Source organism: Anolis sagrei, chromosome 4 (genome assembly GCF_037176765.1).
Source record: "Anolis sagrei isolate rAnoSag1 chromosome 4, rAnoSag1.mat, whole genome shotgun sequence".
Taxonomy (NCBI): domain Eukaryota; kingdom Metazoa; phylum Chordata; class Lepidosauria; order Squamata; family Dactyloidae; genus Anolis; species Anolis sagrei.
The window spans coordinates 146,693,845-146,715,634 of record NC_090024.1 but is presented as its reverse complement, the minus strand read 5'-3'; the positions used below and the strand labels follow the sequence as shown (position 1 = coordinate 146,715,634).

The 21,790-nt window shown below is 39.6% G+C and overlaps 1 long non-coding RNA gene across 3 annotated transcripts in view; it reads right to left on the bottom strand.

Annotated features, from left to right (window-relative positions):
* Positions 1-7,996: 7,996 nt before the first annotated feature.
* Positions 7,997-21,790, bottom strand: part of LOC137096961 (uncharacterized) — a 52,767-nt gene continuing 38,973 nt past the window's right edge. The window contains exons 4-8 of one of the 3 annotated variants that reach the window (XR_010909846.1): positions 13,250-13,505; positions 12,251-12,370; positions 11,462-11,614; positions 10,466-10,622; positions 7,997-8,641 (exon numbers count right to left, since the gene is read on the bottom strand). This is a non-coding gene — a long non-coding RNA (uncharacterized lncRNA). Of the gene's footprint in view, positions 8,642-10,464; positions 10,623-11,461; positions 11,615-12,250; positions 12,371-13,249; positions 13,506-21,790 lie in introns of those variants that run through there. The other 2 variants (XR_010909847.1, XR_010909845.1) reach the window with 2 other exon arrangements.

The following is a 21,790-nucleotide window of genomic DNA, read 5'->3' as shown; positions in this document are numbered from 1 at the left end:
CATTCTTGTCTGTGAGAATGAAATTTATAAAGATTGACACCCTACTGACACATCTTGATCACAAGCAACAATCAGTTTTGGGGTCAATGAATTAATTTTAGGGTTTCATCACAACCAGCATTTTTTTCATAGCAATGTAACTACTTAAGACCACATTGCCAGCTTGTAAATTGTTTGTTTTAATTTCAGATCAGGGAACATTGTGAGTTCACGAGATCATATTAATGCATACTCCATTACAGATCCAGGTTCTGAATGCACATAAAGATACTCACACGGCCAAGGAACCCACAGCATGGCTTAGTCAGTTTAAAAGTACTGGGTGTCCATTATCTATCATGGATGAAATTAATATAATGAGTTAATCATACTCTTTGCAGCAGACCAGATGACCCCATGAAATTATTTGATGACAAACTGCACATCTACTTTTCCAGATGGCAGGTTGATCTTGATGATAATACTTTTTTTTTTTGTTTGATGATGATTAGTGGGAAGCTCCAGTAATGGAAAATAAGTGAATGAATACCTTTCAAACTCTGGGATGAATTGCTCATTGGGTGGTTTTGACATACAGTAGTCAATGGAAGCAGCACAAACCTCAAGATCCTCATTGACGGGGATGGCGCGAGAACTAAACACTGGGTCTGAAGGTTTGGGAAACCACAGGCAAGTCAGCCTTAGTAAAAGTGAAGGTGTGAATCATCAAGAATTTGTGGCTGAAGATGAAGGGAACCTTTGGACACAGGTACAAATTCATCATTCACTTGGTTAGTTCTCTATTTTTAAACTACTACATTAAAAATGAAGAGTCACCAACGCTTCAAAGTACAGTCTTTTATACTTTTATTTTCAAGCTCTGGTGTAGCCAAATATTTATTTATTATTTATTTGATGTATGTTCTCTCCTTTTCCTAAAGCCAAGACTTAAAGTGATTCCAAGAAGATGGAAAAACAGCTAGGAATAAAGTTCCCATAAGTTTCTACTGTTAAAATGCAACCAAAGTCATTATAATAATAAAACACAGCTGAATTAAAAGCAATTGTAAAACACATGATCATCATCAACAACAAAAAGTATAGCACATTCTGATCCTTTCTAAATATTAACATCTTAATTCTGAGAGTATGCTAGCAAGATAGATTAAAGTATCTTTGTATCAGATGACAGTACATGTGGAAACAAGTCTGAGGAAATACTCCTTAACAAGGAGCTGAGCTAAGAAGTAGGTAGCTATAGATGGCTTACAAAAGAGCTCAGTTACAAGAAACTCAATGTCTTACATTGAATGAGTAATCCAACAAAACCATCTAAATAATTTTGGATGTTTACAGATGAGAAGACCACAGAATTGCCAGAAACGTAAATTCCAGTTTTTCCCAGCACTTGAGGCAAATGCCTATTGTAATAACCTCATAGTATGTGCTTTCATCAAAACAGGAATACAGACATTGACCAAGATCTTACATTGCAGTGGGATATTGCAGAGACCCACCAAGCAAAGTTATGTCTTGTCCACTTAAACCTGCACAGGTGATTAAATGGATATCAAACATTATTGTTACATTCACTTAACAAGAAGAAGAACTTTATTTTTCTACCCCACCTCCATCTCCCCGAAGGGACTCAGGGCGGCTTACATGGGGCCAAGCCCAAGGCAACATACAATTAAAAACAAAGCAATAACAAATTAAAATAGCATAAAACAGCATAAACAATAATAAACAACCATCAAAAGCAACAGCAGACTAATTTTGGAGGGCGGAGGAGGAGGCCACTATGCAAACTGGTTAAAAGATAGGGTGGCTCAATAAGGTGGATAGAAACGTATAGTAGCATAGGAAATAGCATGGAAACAGAGCAATTAAACAGGATCAATTTGGCTTAACTTAAAAATATAATAATGTAATATAGGAATTCAGATTCAGGACATGATTCAAGTCATGATACAGGTCATCTGTCACAGGAGACATCAATCAAATGCACAACGAAACATCCGAATCTTCAATTCCTTACGGAATGTGAGTAGGGAGGGTGCTAACCTAATCTCCCTGGGGAGGGAGTTCCAGAGACGAGGGGCCACCACTGAGAATGCCCTTTCTCTCATCCCCACCAACCACGCCTGAGATGGGGGTAGGAGTGAGAGAAGAGCATCCCCGGAAGAGAAGAGCATCCCCTGAAGATCTTAAGGACTTCTCTAAGTAGTGAAAAGTTCCAGGAGCCTGGTACTAGGGGTGTGCAATTTGGCAAAACCCATGTCATTTTTCTCTCTCTCTCCCCCCCCCCCACCCCAGTTACGTTTTTTAGGGAACATCCCAAATCCAGAAGACGTTTCTGTTATCATGCCAAATATGCACCAACACACACGAGGAAAATAGGTGTAGCACAGGTTAAACTCTTGAACAGACAGCTAAATGTTGTACCGGGCTGTGGCACAGCTAGTTAGTAGACAGCTGCATTAAATCATTACTGTTTTAAAATGTTTTTCAGGATCACCAGACCTCTAACACTAACAAGATTGCAAATGGAAGTCCAGCCACTCCTTGCTTGCGTGTTCTCATTAATGATGTTTGCTGTCTTGACCACATATTGATGCTGTTACGCTATGTGTGTCCCAAATGTTGTAATTTATCTTATTTTGCTTGAACAGAGATAAACATACTTCAGTGATCCAAGTCCAGCTGAGCTCTGATTTTTATAGCTGTAAGGTATTGTATATAGTCTTTGAAAGCTGGCCTTGAAAAGCATGGAAATGTCAGTTAATTCAGAATGTGTCTGCAAGACTACTAAGCAGGTGATACAAACATGAGCAAGTGTTCTTCGCTTGCTTTCACCCCATTTCTAAGCCCAGATTTGATGATTTTGACTTTTATGGCTTGCAACCAGAATCACTGATCTCTCCACAATTACCTATCTGAACCTTGAAATATTTGGGGTATCTCTGCTGAGCAGGTATAGTGGTGTTGACCTGGGTGCCAAACATTATCCCCAATAGTGTTGGCCATTCAAAGCAATTTATGAGGTTTATAGGCCAAAACCTGAAACCTAGGGATGCCCCCTGGTAGACAAGTGTTATGTATTAAGTACCATGTATTAAACACACACACACACACTGTCCCATTTGGTAATTAATACAGAAATCCGAGTAATGGGGACAGAAACCAGATATAAAGCATAGAGGCTTGTAAGGACTAGGAGGGAAAGAACAAGTTAACTGCATATACAACCTTCTGGATGGAGAATTATTACAAATTGCAGTAACAATCAATTAAGCTTTGCAAAATTGTAGAAGACTTCTGCTCTACTAGATGAGCTGTAGATCTATACACACAGAGTTATTTCCTCTTGTGATGAGCTGGAGAATTTATATCCCTGACTCCTGCCTGGAGATGACCATGAAAACTGAAAACTCAGGGCCGGGCCTTTGACCCTGATCCTCAGGGCAAATTGCCATGTGTCTATCATGGTATTGTTCCAGTCCTGCCCTTTTATTTTTTAGGTCTTTTAATCTGTCCTGGTCTAATGCTGTTTTCATTCTTTCTGGCTGCTTTTATGCTGTGTTTATACTTTTACTGTTGCTGGGTTTTGTTGTTGTGATTTAATTTCAAATTGTTTTATTTCTTGGTGTGAGCTGCTATGAGAACCCTGTAAATACTGTCAAGTAATAAAAATTCCATGCATTAGTTTCTTAAAAAGAGGATGTAATCTTTAACCTTACATGAGTCATTCATGAAAACACCATAAATTGGCAAAGATAAAAGCCATGAACTGACCCAGCACTTGCAGCATCTACATGCAGCATGCCAAGCACAAAGTACAGGGTTAGTCAAAATGCATAGGCCAATAAGCCATTCAATTGAATGGCTTATTGGCCTATGCATTTTGACTAACCCTGTACTTTGTGGGCCCAGCTATATTTCAGAGAAAGGCACCAGAAAAGCCACCTCTGAGTATCCCTAGCCTAAGCAAACCCCATGAAATCCATGGGATCACCATAAGTCAACAAGAAAATTGAAGGCACGTGCACACACACATTGCCAAAGAATCAAGCCAATAGCACGATCCTATCATTGTAGTGCATTGATTAGTTTATACATTCAGTAGAATCAAGAAATAAGAATTTATCCTGAACCTAATATTTCAAAAGAGGTTAGTGTAGGCATTCTCTCCGACTCATGACCAACTACTTACACATTATGGTGGTGATGAACATTTTCAGCTATTCTGTGGCCACTTTCCAAGGAAGAAGGAACAGCAGTGTGGGGAAATGTTCTCATGAATGTTGCCCCAGCCTGGAAGTTTGGGGAACTTCCCATGGTTTGAAACTAAAGCCAAACCACTAAAGAGCCAAACCTCAAATGGCAGGTTCCACATTGCCATTGGAAGCTTGAAGTTGCCTAAATCTCTCTCCCCACTCCCTCCCTCTCCCCCAGAGACACACAGAAAGAGAGAGATATTTGTCCTGTTCACAGAAATTTAGTAACCCTTTTTGATGTAAATCTAGCAGAATGTGAATTACATCAATTTAATCTATGGAAACAAAATATAAAAATCCAAGTGACAGCGGGGTTATTATTGCATAGTTCAGTGTCTTGCTCTGGCAATTTTTTTTTTAGTGACAGAGCAACTTGAGAAACTGCAAGTCACTTTTGATGTGCGAGAATTGGCCGTCTGCAAGGACATTGCCAGGGGACTCCCGGATGTTTGATGTTTTACCATCCTTGCGGGAGGTTTCTCTCATGTCCCCGCATGGGGAACTGGAGCTGACAGAGGGGACTCATCCGTGCTCTCCCCGGATTAGAACCTCCAACCTGTCAGTCTTCAGTCCTGCCGGCACAAGTGTTTAACCCATTACACAACCGGGGGCTCCATGATCTAGCATATTGACAGGCACTGTATATAAGGCACACATGCACAGGACTGCACTATTAGTTGTCTAGTCTAGTCTGGTTACATTCACATTGTGAGGGAGTGATTCACATGCCTCCTACTCTGTTGTTGCTCTGCTGAAGTTTGTTGTAAATAAATCACCCCTCAGACTTCTGTGGAACTACAGAGGGGAGTATCCTGTGAGAAGAAAATTCTCAGGACAACTTGTTCCATTCAGCCTGCATTTTGGGGAGGTGTGGTTTGGCTCAGTTAGCATATGATGTCCTCCAGATGTGAAAATTTCCATTATTCAGCCTTCTCCCGGGATACAATGTAGTCTCATTCTCTGATCCCCTATTATATTAGTCTCTCCATTCAAGCAGTGTTATAAATAAACCAGCTGCTACTAAAAATATTTCTGACAATGGTAGAAGGTGACGGCTGCTACTTTCCAAGAACGTACTAGACAAATGTAATAATTGTTAGAGGTGTAGCCATGGTAGTCTTTAAAAAAAGATCACAAGACTAAATATTTTTATGGAAATGAGTGAATTCAAGATGTGTTTCAATTATAGATCCAATAGTGTGACAGGTAGAGCATTTCACTAGAACTAGAGATAATGAGTTCCAAATTCAGTTCAGTTCAATACGTAGTAGCTGGTATAGTAATAATAATAATAATAATAATAATAATAATCTAATAATAAATAATAAATCACTACCTCTCAAGTTAGCCCATCTCACAGGCTGTCCTGATATCCCATACAGGATGGGAAAGGATGGAGATATACAAACAGAAACATACACATTTTCATATTAAACAGAAATGTTGAATTGAAACACTATTCTTCCAGCAATGTGTAGCCCATCAGGAACCCTGTTAATAAAGAGTAGGTGGCTTAAATCAGTGTTTCTCAAACTTCCTAATGACGTGACCCCTTAATACAGTTCCTTATATTGTTGTGATGCCCAACCATAAAAATTATTTTCATTGCTACTTCATAACTGTAATTTTGCTACTGATATGAATCATAATGTAAATATCTGATATGGAGGATAGTTGTTTGAGGTTGTGGAAGGGATTGCAGACCATGTGATCAGATCTGGGACTATTCAGACTGAGACTCCATTTTAGAAGTCAGTGTTTCATCTGTATTGTATAGTCAGTTGTGTTTAGGCTGTGTTCAGTTTGCATTAAGAGAGTATGCATTAGACATAAAACAGAGAAGAGACTGCAACAGAATGCCTTAGAGAACTTACTGTTTAAACCAGGGGTCCTCAAAATAAGGCCCGGGGGCCGGATACGGCCTTCCAAGGTCATTTACCCGGCCCTTGCTCAGGGTCAACCTAAGTCTGAAACGACTTGAAAACAAACACCAACAACAACAACCCTATCTCATCAGCCAAAAACAGACCCACACTTCCCATTGAAATACTAATAAGTTTATATTTGTTAAAATTGTTCTTCATTTTAATTATTGTATTGTTTTAAAGTGTATTTTGCACTACAAATAAGATATGTGAAGTGTGCATAGGAATTCATTCATGTTTTTTCAAATTATAATCCGGCCCACCAACAGTTTGAGGGACTGTGACCTGGCCCTCTGTTTAAAAAGTTTGTGGACCCCTGGTTTAAACTTTCAACTGATAAGCAATGTACCTGTATGCTGAATACATGACATTTGTAAGTAAACCAACTATGTTATTTTTAATGAAGACAACTTGTTTTTGTCTCTTGAGAGCATGATTTAGAAACAATATATTTTATGGGGGAGTAAATGTTTTGGGGCAATGAAAACCCTTCTGAAAATCTGCTATATATTTTGTGCATTGGCATAATCTTTGTTCCTAACAGTTCAGAGAGATAACCAGGTATATCAGTCTAACAACTGAGAAACCCAATTTTCCTTGCATAAATACAAGTGGACATTTACCACTAAAGAGAAGATTGACTCAAAAGAGTTTTTAGCCCTTCTCAGGAAGATCAGAATTTACAAAAAGGTTATGATTTTCCAAATGGTAGTGAATACCAATTAATTTTCAAAAGGTCACACTTCCAAAACGCTTTGGAGATTCTGGTTTTCCAAAATGTTATGATCTCAAATGTGATCCTTTTCCAAAAATAAACTGTATTGTGAATCCTGCATCACAGCTACAGCAGGGAGTTCACAAGGGTGGATAGGAAACAAATTTGGTGTTCCAAAACTAGTTAATGATACATGCATTAAAGTCTATGACATCAAAGGAATATATTATTATTGATTCCATTGTTTTTATATGACTTAATCATCTAATATAATATCTATGATGAGGTTAAATGGATTCAGTGTTGTGACTCAGGTAACAGAGATTGTCTTACACAGCAATTGAAGTGTTAATAGCAGTCTTTAATAGTCTCTAACTAAAAACAGCACTTAATGGCAGTGTAATTAACAAAACAAAGGAGCCTTCAAGCAGGTAAACAAAAGAGCGATAAGCCAGATCTTCCAGGACTTGAGCTCAGCAAAAAAGGAAAGCAGGAGTTAACTTGAGCGTGTGGCAAACACAAAATCAAAATAGCTTCAATAACAAGCAGAGTCCAGAACAATAACAAAGTCCGATAAGCAGTTGCGTAGTCTAAGCCAATTCCAAGGTCAGAGGCAGGATGAAGTCACTCACGTAGAACGGTTCCAAAGTCAAGATACACAAGGCAGGAAAGCTGGATACCAGGGATCCAAACAGAGGTTAGGCAGAACAAAGCACTTAAGCAACACTTTGTCTTCTGCAACTTACACATCCCAGCGTGCTCAATTTATTCACTATCACTTAATTGATCTTCATTACTAGCATCTGATTCATTTCCCTCAGCTGCTGCCTCTTGGCCACGCCAACGCTGCCATCGTTGGTCTAACTCCTGATTCTGCCAAGAAGAACCTTCCTTCCAAGTACCTTATAAACCTTCGAACTCATCGCTGGATGTAGCTTGGGTGCATATGTCCCTAATGTTCTTCACAAGAGTCCAATCCAGTTCCTCCTCCATTTCATCCTCACTGGCTTCCAATTCCCCTGAACTGGAATTGTCAGCTGTATCTTTAAGTCTCTTATTCAGGGTATCATCATCACTGTCAGACTCACTGGCCACCCGCTTTACTCCCCGGTAATATGACTCTACTAGGTCCTCAGGGCCGAACCCTGCAAAGTCCTCCGAATCGCTCGGGGCCAAAATGATATCACGAATACGCTTCAGCTGACGCTGATCCAAGTCTGACTCAGCATCACTCCTCCTTCTCCTGCAACTGGTAGTAGATACGTTGCTGGGACGCTGAGCCTCAACATTCAGACTTAATTCATTTTAATGAGGCTTTAGCTTAGTTTTTGTACATATTTAAATCTTTTTGTTCTCAAAATATGTTTGTTGTACTTTTTCTCTATAAACCAATAACTCTTACTTACATTAAAAATAGTATCAGTGAATTACATCCAAAGTTTTGCTTTGTTCACTCTGCCTTCCAAAAAGACGTGGTTGATTCATGGCAGTATGATATTTTGTTCTTCCTTAAGAAAAATCATGTGGAGAGTAAAGAACAAACTTCAAATTATGTAAACTTCATGAAATTTCTACTTGAAATATTGACTGAAGCCAAATGTGTCTTGTTATTAAAATAATTGCCTCCAGGCTGACTTCACTATAACAGGATGCAATTAACATATAATATAACTATTAACACATGTATTTGGAGGTTCCTTTTAAAATCCATACTCCTAGGCAATTTTGCTTGAACAACCTGTATCCTAAGGAGAAAGAAAACACTGTTATTGAATGTCATGTGCTTTGGGTCAAAAGGATAGACGCTTCAGTTTGCTTCCCAAATAAAATGCATGATATATTTGCCATTAAAAAATCTCAATGTGCATTAGAGTATATGATGTGACACATAATAATTTCATAAAATAATCCAATAATATTTTTTCTCAAGATGTGATGTTGACTCATGCACTATAATCGTTCCATTAACAGTGATTCAATTTCAATTCTTTAGGGTCACTATGAAATTCCTTAAATAGTCATAATAGAGGCCTCTCTTTGAACAAAATGAAAACTCAGCATTATTGAGAAGAAACTTTTAGAATGGCTGACAATCAGAATTTGGATTCATAAGGCAATAATGACAAAAGAAATCCAGCTTCAGATTCTAAACATTTTTGAGTGACCCTTATCACTATTACACAAACTTTAGTATTTAACTATGGAAAAAACAGATGCCTCCCAGTTCATTGTGAGTGGATTATGGAAATTAAAGGCAGGACTGTTGAGTGCGACCAGATAACATTCCGGATACAATTTATACATAACGTTAATGTAACACAAATGTGTGGCTTTCTAGGTTAGGTGTGACTTGCTAGCTTTGTATTTCATATAATTATATATTAATAATTTGGAGATTCAATTTCTCAAAAAAAAAAAGATAACTAGAAAAGTATTTGTTCTTTCAAATCTGTTCTTGGAAAAGTTCTTAAAGCTGGCTGGGTGCATTAAGATCACTACTGGAGTGAACTTCCGACCAAATTTGTGTAGCTTGCTGTCAACCTTTGCAGCCTGAAAGACATTTTGTGGGAAGGCTAATTTAACTAATTTACGAGGCCATAAAGATCAGCGAACATGCAGGGAATGTGGAAGTACTTCATCAGTGTTGCAGATGGACGGTGAAGCGACAGCTCCCCTGGTGGCCGGAAAAATGGAATGTTAAGTAGTCTCTGACTGTCTGTCTATATGTGTTGTGTGTCTAAGGCATTGAATGTTTGCCTGTATATGTACATTGTAATCCGCCCTGAGTCCCCTGCAGGGTGAGAGGGGTGGGATATAAATACTGTAAATAAATAATAATAAATGTCCCTTCCTTTATTTTCACTAGTGCTGAGTTTATTGTTATTAATACTAAATTGTCTTTTGATGTCATTATTATTATTATTATTAATCAATGCACGTTACAACACACAATCATCGTAAACATTATATAAAGTATACATATTAAAATGTATATCTACTAATCCATATATTAAAATATACAGAACAATGATTCAAATATAGTGAACACAAGACGCGAGTTTAAAATTCAAAACTGACTAGGTAGACCTACTGGAACAGATAAGTTTTCAGATGTGTTTCAAATTCTGAAAGCTCATTTAGCTGACAGATCTCTTCTGGGGTAGATCTCTTCTCTCAAGTGTGTGGGACAACAAGAGTTGTCCCACACTCTTGGGTGGTAGCCGATGAAAACTTCTTCTGGGTGATGGTTGCCAGTTGGGTTCTGGCTGGTTGGAGTTGCCGCTCCACAGAGGACCTAACTAATTGGGGCAGATTGTATGGGAGAAGGCAAACCTGCACCCAAAGCATGCCCTATTACTTACACTAATACTAATCAGCATTTCTAAGCTGATTATATGTAATGGTGACTCACAACCAACAGTCTTACATTGACTCACTATCAAAACCACATTATTGTGGTTTGAATTTTACCAGACTGAAGACAAGAGTAATGTGTAACAACATTTGGAGCAGGTCCTTTACCCACAGATTATGACCCCAGCTTAACACATGGCCTTACACATGCATACCAGAAAGTTGGATGTTGGTCCAGTCATAAGTCTTGTCCTTCAAGTTCTGAGAGCATGTATACCTTCAAGCCAACTTTCAATTAATGTTGACCTCATCAACTTAATAGGTTTTTCTTAGGGAAGAGGTATTCGGAGATGGTTATGCCAGTTCCTTCCTCTAAAATATAAAGCATACATTTAAATAAACAGATTTTTATCTTTCACTTTTTAATACAAGGAAAAACAGTTCCAAATTAGCTTTTGGGAATTATTGCTATCATTATTATTATTATTATTATTATTATTATTATTATTATTATTTCATTTCTTGCCCGGAATGTGCTTTGTTAATGACACTGGGCTAACCAATACCTGGTTTACTGACAAATCACTATTAATTATGCTGAAAACTTGTATGTAGAAAAATATGTATTTGTGTTGAACTAACTATTGTGTTAAAAGCCATATTGCTCTTAAAATCCAGCTTCATCACCCTTTTAACCCAGGGAGAAACCATGTCTTATCCAGGACATCACATAAAGCAGTGGTTCCCAACCTTTTTTTGACCAGAGACCACTTTCCAACATTAGTACCACAAGGGTTACAAATTAGTTTTTGCTCAACTTTAGATTTGGTTTGGTTATTTGGGGTGCTAATTCAGAGAATTGCATTGGATAGACCAAATCAGCTCTAGTTTCTGATACAGAACATATGCCATCCAATACTCAACATTTGCTCACCCACAGAAAAACATATTCAATAAGCCTCGGCATTACAGGAGGTTTTCGTGAGACCAGTCGCTCTCGTTATAATAGTGAAGTAACAGTGAGATTGTGCACCATATTTTAGTTCGTGTGGACCACTAGTGGTCCACTGACCACAGGTTGGGAACAACTGACATAAAGTGACACAAGAAACAACATAAGTAACATTGAGTCGCCTTCAGGCTTGAGAAAGGCAGGATAGAAATATCATGAATAAATAAATAATAAGTGTAATGTATGGGTTGGACCACACCTTCATCACCTGAGATCCCGGCATGTTTTCTGTGGAATGCTCCACCAATGTTGGTGTTCCAACAATCATGTACCACAAAGGGGAGGGGATATTCTGGTGAGGTATGTAGAGCCTTGTAAGAGGGTGCCACCCAGGAGTTGAAGGAGAACGTTCCTTTAAGACAGAGGAAAAAGATAAAGACACTGGCTCAAAACAGGTGCCTAAACAGCTCATGGAATTGGAAGGGAGTGAGTGAAAGAGGACTGGAAGCTAGGAAATAAAAGGGAGAACCTTGGGAGGGACTGGGAGCCACACTCCATTGGGTGTATCTGCTTGGCATGTTTCAATAAAGGAGCTGCAATAAATACCTTGACAGCTTCTCTGCTTATTTGAGAGTACATTTGATTGATCATTAGATGGCACCTCTTGATAGTAGGAGCAGTTTGGCAATGGGTCCAACTATCTAGAGCAGGGATTCTCAAACTTTTTAACTCATTGAGCCCTTTTTGAAGTGAAAGTTTCCTGTAAAACTCCAAGAAAATTTATATGTTATATTATATAATATATTTAATGTATACATATCAGGTGTGGGTAAACTTTTGGACACAGGGACTGCATTGCATTTTAAAATTTGACAGATGGAGCGGGCCAGTGGCAGATGGGTGGAGAGTGTTTGTGTGAACTAATTGAAAAGAAACAGGAACAAATTCCTATGCACACTGCACATATCTTATTTATAGTGCAAAGAAAGAAAGGAAGAACAATGCAATATTTAAAATGAAGAACAATTTTAACCAACATAAACTTAACAGTATTTCAGTGGAAGACCCCAGGGACCATCCAGTTCAACCCTCTTCTGCTATGCAGTAAAAGCACAATCAAAGCACCCCCAATAGATGGCCATCCAGCATTTGTAGTGGTGATGATGATCTGCAAGTGAAACAAATAGTAGAAGAAGAGAAACGTGCACTGGCAGGTTATGTGAAAGGCAATCAAGAAGCAACATTGATGGAAGCTAATAGCATAAAATTTACATGCTAAAACATGGGAAAACCATTTTCTGATTCATTCTCAAATTCTTTTATCACCAATCGTTTAAAACAGCCATTAAGACAAAATCAAGAATGAGAACAGGAAACAGAAAAAGATGTGACTGCAGACACACTTTATCCAAATGTGAGTAAGCTTTTTCCTGTAGTTGAGTTTAATATATCAGTACCTGTGCTATTAGTAATAATAATAATAAAAAGAATCAAGAGGAAATCTGGAGTTCACATATGGCACTCATCCATGCAGACGAGACATACAAATGCATCCGGGACCTCTAAAATTAAACATGATCTAAGAGTAAGGTACCTTTATTAGGAGTTTTTTTGTAGCAAGGCAAATATTGACTTGGATAAAGAAGGAGAACTAAAAGGCATTAGAGATATTGTTTAATCTGTTTACTTCTGATTAAATTAATTTTATCAAGATATTACAACATGACTAAGTTGTAATTTCTTTAGAGGCCTGAAAAATACTTCTTTTCTTGTATATTTGATTTATCCCCAAGTCAATGAAATTTTAAAAATCATTGTTCCTCCCATGAGACTTGTCAGATTAACAGATAGCCTCTAAACAATGTTAGTATAAAATGTACATAAACAATGTGGTTCACAAATGGTATACTTGTGTATACAATAAAAGATAAACAAAACACAAACAATAGTATACTCTTTCCCCGTTATGTTGTCTTGAGAAGAAGCATTTGGGTCTCATAGTCAGAAAGGGTTATTTGTTACATAGCTAATCTATGTGATTACTTACTTAGAAGGAGCCCCTGGTGGCGCAGTGGGTTAAACCCCTGTGCTGGCAGGACTGAAGACTGACAGGTTGCAGGTTTGAAACCGGGGAGAGGCAGATGAGCTCCCTCTATCAGCTCCAGCTCCTCATGCAGGGACATGAGAGAAGCCTCCCACAAGGATGATAAAACATCAAATCATCCGGGTGTCCCCTGGGCAACGTCCTTGCAGACGGCCAATTCTCTCACACCAGAAGTGACTTGCAGTTTCTCAGGTCGCTCCTGATACGACAAAAAAAACTTACTTAGAGCTAGTGAGCCAAATTTTAAAACTAATTTTTTATACGATGACTTCCAGAATCCAACTGGAAGCAACGTAAGTGCAATGGATGTGGGTTGGACCACACCTTCATCACCAGAGATCCAGGTAGGTTTTCTGTGGAATGCTCCCTGACCACGCTTGTTCAGAGATTCTGGGAACGGCAACCTTTGGGGACATTCTACTTGGGAATTAGCCCTTTTTAGGATGGAAGACTGTGACCAGTTCAAAAGCCCATATAGTGAAGCTAATGTCTGAAAATGGATTTGGATCCAGGACTTCCTGAGCAATCCTGACTGTCAACTCATTATATCATTGTGGCTCATCAAATTAATTCAACGTTAACCATCAGAACAATTCATTCATGCAGTAAATGTTAATTCAGCAAGACTCTTTTTTTCCAGACTGTACCCAATGGCTCTAGCAGACAACTGCTGCTCATCTGATCTTCTAATAAAGTGATCTACACAAATGCTGTAAGCTCCATTTCCTGGAAAAAAGATTTCCTAGTAATGATGACGGCACGTTTATGAAGGCAAGGGGGGCTTGCTCTGCTGATTGATTGGCCACTGTACATTGTTCTATAAACTATAGGCTGGAATGACTGGCTCATTGTGGCTTGACAAACGTGACCATTTGTACTTTACAGTTTTCAAGATTATTCTGTAAATCAGCAATTCTGATTCTGGGAAATATTTCAGGGGAATTATTTTTCTTTGAACATCTCTATACATTGATACTGATGAAACTCCCTGGCTTAGCATTTTAAATGCATTTCCTGTCTATGGGATTACTTTTTTTTCTGTTTGGAAAAACAGAAAGAGGAAATTAGCATGTATAGTGTCATCATCACTGGTTCAACTTTTTTGTAATAAATATTATTTCCTAGACTTGTTAAATATATCGGGAAGCTACAAGACAATGGAAACTCTGGCTGTAATGTCACACAAACACTTACTCTAGTACACTGAAAACGTTATACATTTCAATATGTGTATTTCTGGATAGTGTTATGGATTACCTCAACCCCACCCCTAATAAAAAGAAGACATAGTTTGACCTCCGAGCTAATTATGGATGAAATGGAAACGGCTTTTGTTCCCACAATCTCCCTCGAGCTTCCAAAAACCAGCAGCAGCCCACATTCCTTAGCTTCCGGGCCCCCACTCATGGACACCCGCCTGGCTCAGCTGTTCAGCCTGAGCCAATCTGCATCAGCAAATCTCTGGAGCTTCAAGGGAGATCACCTATCCTGCTCTCCCCAGCCAAGATGCAAGCCAAATGGCTAGAATGTATCCAAAGCACCTCCACTGCACAATGGGTTAAACCCTTGTGCCAGCACGACTGAAGACCAACAGGTCAGAGGTTCAAATCTGGGGAGAGCGCAGATGAGCTCCCTCTGTCAGCTCCAGCTCCTTATGCAAGGACATTAGAGAAGCCTCCCACAAGGATGGTAAAACATCAAAAACATCCAGGTATCCCCTGGGCAATGTCCTTGCAGACGGCCAATTCTCTTACACCAGAAGCGACTTGCAGTTTCTCAAGTCACTCCTGATAGGGAAAAAAACCCTCCATTTCCAAGCCCCTGCTACTATGTATCTCTCAATATTTCTTTTATTTTTTTCTTTTTCCTTGTGCAAATATATGGATGTGCACATGAGCAGCGGGGATATGATATAAACAAGTAGGGCAAATAAACCTTCCCATCTTATGCTCAGCAATGGCAAGATCCTCTCTCTATTCACCTCCTCTACAAGCCTATATCAAGCATCACATGAACTCTCTTTTATATTTTATATTATTATTAATATTATTATTATTATTAAACTCTATAAAATGAAAGCAAATGTGCATGAACCTATGAACTCCAGGAACCTCTCTTGAGCAATTCCAGATGCCCATTCCATGCCCTGTGTGAGAACCAGAGATGGGACATAATCTATGGGACAAAGGATCTTTCTGGATCTCAGCAGGAGCCCATCCACCTGCTGGCCAGAACTTCCCCTTCTGGGATCTCAGCTATCCACAGGACAAAGGTCCAGGATGAATCTTTGATTGCAATCCCATCAACAATAGACATCTTTGGGACTCTTTGTCTTCCCAGCATGGGAAGATGTCTGGTACAGCAACCCTCATTGTCTTCTCCAGCAAGGTCTGGTATCTACATAATACTGTCAAATCATCTTTGGACTAATTTTTGTCTCCAACATTCCATTGCTACACACCTAGGAGTAGGCCAACCCCAAGACAGCCTCCAGCAGCCCACTGGAACCCCGGGGGCCCCTGTGCCCAGGTGGAAGGAGATCCCCAGCTAAGCCATTGCTGCCTCCTCCAGTCATGGTGCATACCAGTCAAGCCCCGCCTCCTGACTAATCGGGGGCCTGGGGGACACTGTACAGCTTCTCAGTGCTGGCCAATCAGGGGAAAGGGAGGAAGTTTCAAAATGTAGCAATGTTAATGCATGATAATTCTTGTGTATAAAAATGTCTGCTTATGATTATGCTTTTACACTTGTACCCTTTGAGCAGCCATGCTATACGAGTGTCCCTTTTGCGCAAATTGAAAAGAAAGTCTCTGTTGTTTGCCTTCAACCTGGTGAGATTCCAGGTTCCTAATTCCTGACTTGAGACATCTTTGGTTAGCGAAGCTTGCCAGGTGTCCCTCAGTAACCACAGGACTTAGAAAAACTCCAAATTTCTGCCATCAATAGTCTCCCTGTGAATATTAATGAGTCTCATTAAAGAGGAATACTTTTAAAACCATTGTGCTATTTCATATGAAATCTGAACTAGTGTAACACCTCGACAGTTAGGATCTTATCAAACAGAGGTCCTCAAGCCAGGGGAAAGTGGGGGCATCCACTGGGCAGTGGGGCAAATCCGGTGGGAATTGGGGAAACTGTTGCCCCACACCCTGCATCCCCCAGCTTCCCCCAGTGTTTCCACGGCACTTTCCCTGGCTTATTGGATAAGAACCTGGGAAGCCTCCCGTGTTCTCAGGGCCCAATTCGACAATGCTTGCAGGACAAAGCCCAGTCAGAAGTAGCCCTGCGTTGTGTGATTGGCTCCAACAGGCTCCTATCTAAAATCGTCATAGGACAGGGCCAAACACTAATATGATGAGATCCTTAATATGCTTTGTTTTTACACATATTGTATTGCTGTTGTACCAAATCAGACTAAGTAAACACTTATATGTCAGTCAGTTCTTGAAATCTATTGGAAGATAAAATAGCTTAGATAGGGAGAGATTAGGAACTTGATCTTTCTTTTCTTGCCTGTTTACTTCCTCTATCAGCCACCAAAATGAAGGCATTATGAGCAGATTGCTTCATCCGGTTCAGCCAGGGTTACTCAAATGATTGCCTTTGGACATACAAAAGAACTCAGGCCAACCACTCCCCAATTTCTGGCCTCCGCCATGTGCTGGCTCTCTTTCTTCATGGAGGAAGACACGCTGCAGCATGTGTATTATCTTTATGCTTCTAGAGTAGTTCGGCAAGGATCGAGCTGTTCTATTTAAATAAGGAGTTTCTCTAATAAATATTAATCCTTTCATGGATCTTAAACTTATTTTCTACTTCCACTTGGTTCTTGCAATCTCACCCTTTTAAAGTTGGGATGTCTGCTGAGGCTGGAGAAAAGACCCTAACATCTCTTGTTTTCTGCTTCCATGGAGACTAGGATGAGGAACAATGGCTTCAAAGTACAAGAAAGGAGATTCCATCTGAACATGAGGAAGAACTTCCTGACTGTGAGAGCCATTCAGCAGTGGAACTCTCTGCTCCGGAGTGTGGTGGAGGCTCCTTCTTTGGAAGCTTTTAAACAGAGGCTGGATGGCCATCTGTCAGGAGTGCTTTGAATGCAATATTCCTGCTTCTTGTCAGGGGGTTGGACTGGATGGCCCATGAGGTCTTGTCCAACTCTGATTCTATGATTCTTTCCAACCCCATCAAACAAAATAGCTCTTGCAATAATTTTCTCTTTCTCTTTGTGCAGCAGTTTACCATTTCCTATTTGTATGTAATGAATTACTTTTTAAGTACCAGACAAATGTGACCTCAAAAGACTTTATTAGTGGAATGCTGGAATCCTTTGCAAATTCATTCTTACTCCAATCATGATTACTCAATACAGAAGACCATCCATTTTGGCAGGGATTTTGACAGAGAACCTCCATGAAAGGGTGGAAACTGCAAAATAAACAGGACCTCTTTTTTTAAACCTGACACATCTGTATGAATCTCTAGATCCTCTAACATGACTACTACCAGCAGAGGCTGACTATAGAATCACCTTGAAGGACCCAAAGTGTCCTAGAGGGAACATATTAATCAAATCTGTGTCTTTACTGATATGGACACTAACAGTGTGAATTGGGAGCATGGTTCTTTGGAATCTGAGATTTGCAGACTGTTGAAACGGGGGGGGGGGGGGGAGGATTTAACACAGTGCCTCCCTTTCGGTCTCTCCTTGCTTCCAAAAAAGGACCTGTTGCAATCTCATCAAAACAAATTATTTGTCAATGACAAAGCCACTTTTCTAGCATTTGTGATCACTTTGATTACATGCCATTAAGCATGAACACAATCACTGCCAGCATTTGTTGTTACTAATGCCCAAGGCTTACACATTCTTTCTAGTGACGCACACACACACCCTGGACATTCTCACAGAGCTTAAGTGTTGTGACATAAGCCCAGAAAACCTCTCTTATCTAAGACCTAGAGCAATGTGCTCTTTTCTGTCAGTCTCAATATTAACTGTGGTATAGTAACAAGCTCATCATTTTCCCACATTGATTTCAACATTATATTGCATTGCCTCACTTTAAGAGAGCTGAACTGGACACAACTCCAGTTGTACAACGAATACAGTATTTAACAGTCTTTGAAAATACGATCACAGTGGGACCCTGGCATGGACCAGAGGTGTGGGGCGGGCTTTCATCCTTTACTAGTGGGGTTGCATAAGGTCAAAATGTTGAAGGAACACAATGGCAACAACATCCACAAATAATCAGATCCATGAGTCCTGATATTAATCAGAATTAGGACTACAATGTGACCAAATGGTTGTAGTCCCTTTCTCTAGAGTAATGGTTCCCACCTTTTTTTGACCAGGGACCGTTCTCCAACATTAGTACCAAAAGGATTACGAATCCGTCTTTGGTCAACTTTAGATTTAGTTTGGATATTTGGGGTGTAGATTCAGAAAATTGTATTGAATAGATCACATCAGCTCTAGTTTCTGATACAGGAGATATGCCATCCAGTAGTAACCATCTACTCAACCACAGAAAACAATATTTAATAATCTAGAGCTGATGTGGCAGTAGTAATCTTTCGTAAGTTGTCAGCCTCTCCCCTCCCAACATCCCGTTGCCTCGGAACTATAAGAGGGTTTCCCAAGACCAGTTGATGTTATTGCTGCGTGGTTTCAAGGCAGTGGTGTAGTAATGGTGAGGCTGTGGCTTTGAATGCTTTGAAGCTGCAAGGCCATTCAATGCTAATCATGGTGGTCAACTGCAACATTCACACCTGCCTCAAACAGACAAAGATCTTTCTCTCACCCTGGACATTCCACAAATATATAAACCTCACTTGCCTAGTTTTCAACAGACCTCACAACTTCTGAGGATGTCTGCCATAGATGTGGGTGAAATGTCAGAAGAGAATGCTTCTGGAACATGGACATACAGCCTTAAAAACCCACAGCAACCCAGTGATTCTGGCCATGAAAGCCTTCAACAACACATCAAACAGATATAGTTTACCACTGTTTTCTAGAAGAGAAGTACAACTGTAAACTTTAAATATGTGCATGAATCTTTTGTAAGTTCTTTTCCAGTCATAGATATGAATTAAGCGGGGTTGCCATAACAAGACATATTTAATACTATTTCAAACCACTGATCACTATAATGCTTGTCACTTTAAATATTATTACAAGATAATATGTTATAATTACTTGTAGCACCTGGCTGCTTTGGGGGCTTCTATAGCGCTACTTTAACCTGGCCTGACTCTTTCTTCCTCAGAGTTCTGCTACCTGATCTGCCTCTTTCCTTCCGAAGACATTTAAAAATCCTTCTGGGCAGAAATTTGAAAAAGAGGTCATGTCTAAAAATGGAGGCTATAATAGTAACCTTAAATTAAGATGCAACCAGTACTAGGAATAGAACAATTCTGTTGCAATGGGTGTGCAGATTTAATTATAATTATTAACAATGAGCATGCAATAAGCAGCACAAGTTTCAACAGGCTTCAAAGCATGGGAAGGGACAAAACATGTGGAAACGACTTGACCCATTGTTAAAGTGAACAGTTGGATTGTCACTCATCAACCCACCCAATATAATTGTACCTTTCCATATAGCATTATTATGTAATCAGCACATTACACTTCCACGCTGTTCTTGAATTACTTTTCTTCTCTTCTGAGAACGATCTTTCTCTTTTGGGAAAGATCATTTAGAAATCTGCTGGACAGTAGTATGATGTGGTAACCAGATTTCTATATTTCCAGGGTAGATTAGGTTTTTATTCTCCATTCAGCCAAAATTTTAACCACATGTCTTTAGACCAGTTGTTCCCAACCTTTTTTTGACGAGGGGCCACTTGATCAGGGACCACCTTGACCAGGAACCACTCTCCAACATTAGTACCAAAAGGGTTACAAATCCGGTTTTGGTCAACTTTAGATTTGGTTTGGTTATCTGGGGTGCTGATTCAGAAAATTGCATTGGATAGACCGCATCAGCTCTAGTTCCTTATACAGAACATATGCCATCCAGTAGTCGCCATCTGCTCGCCCACAGAAAACCATATTTAATAAGCCTGAGTACTATAATAAGGTTTTGTGAGACCAAATGCTCTCATTGTAATGGTGAAGTAATGATGAGGGTTAGGGTTAGGGTTTAGTGCTGAAGTACTGTGTAATCCTAGGGTTAGGATTATACAGCACTGCAGAACAAAGAAACCACGAACACAAATATGTGGATGTGGCAATGAGATTGCTGGTCAAATACGAACATACCTCTTTGTGCTCCTGTGTCTGCAAATAAGAAATGTGTGTCCACTGTTTAACAGAGATTGTTGAAAGCTGTTTTTGTCACTCATGGTATTAACACAAGGGTAAGAGAACAAGTGCAGATTTTAAGGCCATTGCCTACTACTCATTTAAAATATTTAAAATAATTTTAGATCAACTTTAATAATGCAACCATCTCATATCCTGATGCTACAATACTTTACTAGCAAAAGCCTATATGACTGGTACTGAGTATGCTGTACCATTCAATAGTCCCAATTATGCAGGGACAATCCCAACTAATTCTCTTTTCTCCCCGCTTCATTGTTTTTAAAATGTCTTTCTCCTTCTCACAAAGTTCCCTCCTTCCCTCAGTTTACTTCTATTGGTGCAAACCGAGTTCAAAGTGCAAGAGGAATTGCACTAATAACCTTGCCACATGTGGCTCTAAAAATTGGTATTGCAAAACCATCTTGTTTTGAGCTGGAGCACACCAGGATAGTAACAGATGTTATCACACCAATCCATTCTGCAAGTGCTTGAAGAAACCTGAAAGTCTTTTTAGGTCAGGGGTCCCCAAACTTTTTAAACAGAGGGTCTGGGCACAGTCACTAAAACTATTGGAGGGTCAGATCATAATTTGAAGAGAAAAAAACCCACAAATGAATTCCTATGTACACTGCACATATTTTATTTGTAATGCAAAAACACTTCAAAACAATACAACAATTAAAATGATGAACAATTTTAACAAATATAAACTTAATATTTCAATGGGAAGTGTGGGCTTTTGGCTGATGAGATAGGATTGCTGTTGTTGTTGTTGTTGTTGTGTGCTTTCAAGTAGTTTCAGACTTAGGTTGACCCTGAGCAAGGGCCCGGTAAATGACCTTGGAGGGCCATATCTGGCCCCCGGGCCTTAGTTTGCGGACCCCTGTTTTAGGTTATTGCAGTTGCTGGGGCAATCCATGCATGCCCCCTCTTTATCCATGTCCCCCCTTCCAAACACACATACACTTTTGCCTCTGGAAGAAATGCACAACTTCGAAACTGTGTGAGACTGCTTCAACGTGGCAAAGGAAGGAGATATCAGGCAAAACAGGAACATGAGCACCCCACCTCCCCAAACAGCCCCCTCTCTCCTCTCCTAAGGATGGAGCTGATGTGTGAATTTTGACATGGCAGGCCCAACTTCAGAAGGCAGGTGGAGAGGTGCA